We start from the raw sequence: 6,000 nt of genomic DNA on the forward strand, positions 1-6,000 counted from the left end.
CTTTCCGCCGAGCCACGCCGCTTCTCTACCCGCTTACTACCTGCCGGGCACCGTTCTGAGCGCCGGGGACGGAGACAGTTAGACCGTCAGAGCGGTCGTGGGTTCCGACCCCGGCCCCGCCACCCGTCCGCACGTCTCCGGGCCTCAGTTTCCCTCGTCTGTCAAATGGGGATGAAGACCGGGATCCTCACGGGGGACGGCCCCGGATCTCCCCCAGCGCTTAGAACAGTGCTCGGCACATAGGAAGCGCTCAGCAGATACCGACATTATTAGACTGGGAGCCCGTCGATGGGCAGGGCTGGGTCTCTACGAGTGTCCGTTCCAAGCGCTTAGGGCAGTGCTCTGCACATAGTAAGCGCTCGATAAATACCACTGAATGAATGCAAAGTCCCCCCCCCCCCCCCCCCCGTGCGCCCGGAGACGAGAAGTGACCGGCCCAAGGTCACGCAGCAGACGAGGCGCGGCGGGGATTAGAACCCAGGACCTCCCGACTCCCAGGCCGGGGCCCCGACCCGCTACGCCGCGCCTCTTGAAGGTGGGCGGGGAATGTGTCTGTTTATGGCTGTGTCGGACTCTCCCAAGCGCTTAGTACAGTCCCCCGCACCCATTAAGGGCTCAATAAATGCGATCGACTGACTGTCCCTCTTGATGTGAGCTCGTTGTGGGCAGGGAATGTGTCTCTTTATGTGGTATCGGACCCTTCCGAGCGCTTAGTATTCATTCATTCAATAGCATTTATTGAGCGCTTACTATGTGCGGAGCACTGGACTAAGCGCTTGGAATGAACAAGTCGGCAACAGATACAGTCCTCCGCACACAGGAAGCGCTCAGTAAATGCGATCGACGGACTGTCCCTCTTGATTTGAGCTCGTCGTGGGCAGGGAATGTGTCTCTTTATGTTGTATCGGACTCTCCCAAGCGCTTAATACAGTCTTCTGCACACAGGAAGCTCTCAATAAATACAATCGACCTACTGACTGACTTTCCCTCTTGACTGCGAGCTCATTGTGGGCAGGGAATGTGTCTGTTTATGTTGTACTGGACTCTCCCAAGCGCTCAGTACAGGGCTCTGCACACGGCAAGCGCTCAATACATATTCTTGATTGACTGATTGTCTCTCCCTCTTGATTATCAGCTCGTAGTACACTCTGCAATGGATAGGTTGTATAAACAAATATTGCGATGGAAGAACTATATAAATTTTCACTCTAGGCCACAGATATTGGAAATGAATGCACTTGGCCACGGGTGAACTGCATAAATTCTCACTCTAGGCCCTGGATATTGGGAATAAATACACTTTGCCATGGATAAACTATAGAAATTCCCATTCCAGGCCCTGGATATTATGAATAAATACACACTGCGGTGGATAAATGATTTAAATTCACACTCCGGGCCATGGATAGATTGTGTAAATATACACTGTAATGGATCAACTGTATAAATTCAGAAATTCCCCCTGTATACAGTGGATACGGGGGATAAATACACTCTGCAATGGATATGTTGTATAAACAAATATTGCGATGGGAGAACTATGTAAATTCACACTCTAGGCCCTGGATATGGGGAATAAATACATCTGGCCATGGGTAGCCTGCATAAATTCTCACTCTAGGCCCTGGATATTGGGAATAAATACATTTGGCCACAGATGAGCTGCATAAATTCTCACTCTAGGCCCTGGATATTGGGAATAAATACACTTTGCAGTGGATAAACTATAGAAATTCACATTCTAGGCCCTGGATATTATGAATAAATACACACTGCGGTGGATAAACGATTTAAATTCACACTCCGGGCCATGGATAGATTGTGTAAATATACACTGCAATGGATCAACTGTATAAATTCAGAAATTCCCCCTGTATACAATGGATAGGGGGAATAAATACACTCTGCAATGGATACATTACATAAATACCCATTGCAATGGGTGAACTGCATAAATTCTCACTCTAGGTCCTGGATATTGGGAATAAATACACCTGGCTATGGATGAGCTGCATAAATTCCCACTCTAGGCCCTGGATATTGGGAATAAATACACTTTGCAATGGATAAACTATAGAAATTCAGGTTCTAGGCCGTGGATACATTATATAAACACAATTTACCGTGGGTCAACTGTATAAATTCTCACTCTAGGCCAAGGATATTGTGAATAAATACACTTTGCCATGGATAAACTCTAGAAATTCTCACTCTAGGCCCCGGATATGACGAATAAATACACGCTGCAAAGGAAGAACTATACACATTCACATTCTTGGCCACGGATATTGTGAATAAATACACCTGGCCATGGGTGAACTGCATAAATTCTCACTCTAGGCCCTGGATATTGGGAATAAATACCCTTGGCCACAGATGAGCTGCATAAATTCTCACTCTAGGCCCTGGATATTGGGAATAAATACACTTTGCAGTGGATAAACTATAGAAATTCTCACTCTAGGCCTGGATAATACAAATAAATACACACTGCAACGGAAAAACTATATAAATCACGTTCTAGGCCACGGATACATTGCATAAATACCCATTGCAGTGGGTGAATTGCATAAATTCTCACTTTAGGCCACGGATATTGTGAACAAATTCACTTTGCCATGGATGAACTCTAGAAATTCTCACTCTAGGCCCCAGACATGACGAATAAATACACACCGCAACGGAAGAACTATATACATTCACATTCTAGGCCATGGACATTGTGAATAAATACACCTGGCCACGGGTGAGCTGCATCAATTCTCACTCTAGGCGCTGGATATTGGGAATAAATACACCTGGCCATGGGTGAGCTGCATCAATTCTCACTCTAGGCCCTGGATATTGGGAATAAATACACTTTGCAGTGGATAACTATAGAAATTCACATTCTAGGCCCTGGTTATTATGAATAAATACAAACTGCAATGGAAAAATTATATAAATCACCTTCTAGGCCATGGATACATTGCATAAATGCCCACTGCAATGGGTGAATTGCCTAAAATCTCACTCTTGGGCCACGGATATGGTGAATAAATACACTTTGCCATGGATAAACTGTAGAAATTCTCACTCTAGGCCCCGGATATTATGAATCCCGGTTCTGCCACTTGTCAGCTGTGTGACCGTGGGCGAGTCACTTCACTTCTCGGTGCCTCAGTTCCCTCATCCGTAAAATGGGGATTAACTGTGAGCCTCCCGTGGGACGACCCGATGACCCTGTCTCCCCCCCCCGCCGCGCTTAGAACAGTGCTCGGCACAGAGTAAGCGCTTAACAAATACCAACCTTATTATTATTATTATTATTATAAACGGTAGAAATCCTCGCTCTAGGCCACAGATTCACACGCCCCGCTTCGGGGGAGCTACACAAATCCACAGCCCTGCGCTCCGGACCCGACGTATAAGTCGACCTGGCCGCGGACGGGCCGGAGACAATCACACACCCCACAACTCACCCATCCACTCTCTCCCAACACGCCGGGGCGAAACACGCTCCGCTACACGCACGCTCCCCTCCACATCCCCCTCTGTCAAACGGGGGTGAAGCCCGGGACCCCCCCGGGGGACCACCCGATGACCTCGGATCTCCCCCAGGGCTTAGAACAGTGCTCGGCACATGGTAAGGGTTTAACAAATATTATTATTATTCTTCATAAGAGAAGCAGCGTGGCTCATTGGAAAGAGGCCGGGCTTGGGAGTCAGAGGTCATGGGTTCAAATCCCGGCTCCGCCACTTGTCGGCTGTGTGACTTTGGGCAAGTCACTTCACTTCTCGGTGCCTCAGTGGCCTCCTCTGTCCAACGGGGATGGGGACCGGGAGCCCCACGGGGGACAACCTGATGACCCTGTGTCTCCCCCAACGCTTAGAATGGTGCTTGGCACATAGTAAGGGCTTAACAAATGTCATCATCATCATCATCATCATCATTATTATTAATAACACATACCACAACTAATATTATTATTATTATCAGCAGCCAATACCATCCCCATCATCCAGAGCTTAGAACAGTGCTCGGCTCATAGGAAACGCTTAACCAACACCATCATCATCATCATCATTGATAACACATACAACAACTAATATCATTATTATCCGCAGCCCATTCCATCCCCATCATCCAGCGCTTAGGACAGTGCTTGGCCCATAGTAAGCGCTTAACCAACACCATCCTCCTCATCATTATTACTATCATTATCAATAACACATACCATTCCCCATCGCCAGCGCTCAAAACAGTGCTCGGCCCACAGTGAGCGCTTAACCAAGACCATCCTCCTCCTCATTATTACTATTATTCTTAATAACACACGCCATCCCCATCATCCAGCGCTCAGGACAGTGCTCGGCCCATAGTAAGCGCTCAACCGACGCCATCATCATCATCATTATCATTACTATTAATAACACATACAACAACTAACATTATTATTATCAGCAGCCCACACTATCCCAATCATCCAGAGCTCAGAACAGTCCTTGGCCCACAGTGAAGCGCTCAACCAAGACCATCATCATTATTACTATCATTATTAACAACAACACGTACAACAACTAATATTATTATCATCATCAACAGCCCATACCATCCCCCTCATCCAGCGGCGCTCAGAACAGCGCACGGCCCGTAGTAGGCGCTTAACCGACACCATCCTCCTCCTCATTATTACCATCATTGTTATTAATAACACATACCGGCCCCATCATCCAGCGCTTAGAACAGTGCTCGGCCCATATTGGGTGCTTAACCAGCACCATCATCATCGTCGTCATTATTAATAACACACACGACTAATATTATTATCAGCAGCCAATACCATCCCCATCATCCCGCGCTCAGGACAGCGCTCGGCCCAGAGTGAAGCGCTTCGCCCAGACCGTCATCATTATTACCATCATCGTCATTAATAATAACACGTATCACGGTTATGATGATTCTCATCATCAGCCCACTCCATCCCCGTCATCCGGCGCTCGGGACGGCGCTCAACCCTCATCGCTATTACTGTCATTATTAATAACCCGTAGCCCAACTCCGATTCCTCTTCTCATCGGCCCACGCCATCCCCACCGTCCCCAGGGCTCAGCGGAGCGCTTGGCCCAGAGTGCGGCGCTTAAGCGCGGGCCACGGTCCTCCTCCTCACCCTCGGGATCATGATTAGCACCAAGAGTATTCTTATTTCACCTTGGAAATCTGTTCCAAGGCGAGGGCGGCGTTGCAGTAGGTGGGCCGCAGCTGGTAATCGGGGTCCCCTCCCGCTCCCGCGCCCCCCGCCCCCCGTCTCCCCTGGGGGTGGGTTTCGGGGGGTCCTCCTCCCCTCCTCCCCCCCCCCCCTCCTCCCTTGGTCCCCAAGGCTACATCGGGTGCCGAGAAGGGGGGAGGGGGTCGCGCCTTCTCTCAACACTCCTGCACCCCCTTTTCCTCACCCCCCTACCACAAGCCACCCCTTTTTTCCCCCTGCAGCCCCGCACCCCTCTTTCCTTCCCCTTTGATCCTGCACCCCCTCTTTCCCCCTGCAGGCCCACACCCCCTCTTTCCTTCCCCCCGCAGCCCCGCACCCCCTCCTCCTGCAACGCTGCACCCCCTTTTTCCCCCTGCAGCCCTGCACCCCTCTTTCCCTCCCCTTTGATCCTGCACCCCCTCCTCCTCCCCTGCACCCCCTTTTCCCCCTGCAGGCCCACACCCCCTCTTTCCTTCCCCTTTGATCCTGCACCCCCGCACCCCTTTTTTCTTCCCCCTGCAATCCCGCCCCCCTTCTTTCCTTCCTCCCACAATCCCACCCCCTTTCTCCCCCCCAGCGGTCCTGCACCCCTTCTTTTCTTCCCCTTCAAGCCCACTCCTCCTCCTCCTTCTTCCTCCCCCTGTAGCCCCGCACCCCCTCTTTCCTTCCCCTTTGATCCTGCACCCCTTTCTTCCTCCCCCTGCAGGCCCTCCCCCCCTCTTTTCTCCCCTCTGCAGGCCCGCACCCCCTTCCCCCCACCAACCCTGCACCC

At 50.4% G+C, this 6,000-nt stretch overlaps 1 protein-coding gene across 1 annotated transcript in view; it reads right to left on the bottom strand.

The window, feature by feature from the left end:
• The window catches only part of PTCH1 (patched 1), a 62,262-nt gene extending 56,967 nt beyond the window's left edge, over positions 1 to 5,295 (bottom strand). Inside the window, exon 1 of the mRNA XM_039910778.1 lies at positions 5,192 to 5,295. The gene's annotated coding sequence lies outside the window, so the exon portion shown is untranslated. The remainder of the gene's footprint in view (positions 1 to 5,191) is intronic.
• Between the last annotated feature and the right edge of the window lie 705 nt (positions 5,296 to 6,000).

Source organism: Ornithorhynchus anatinus, chromosome X5 (genome assembly GCF_004115215.2).
Source record: "Ornithorhynchus anatinus isolate Pmale09 chromosome X5, mOrnAna1.pri.v4, whole genome shotgun sequence".
NCBI lineage: Eukaryota > Metazoa > Chordata > Mammalia > Monotremata > Ornithorhynchidae > Ornithorhynchus > Ornithorhynchus anatinus.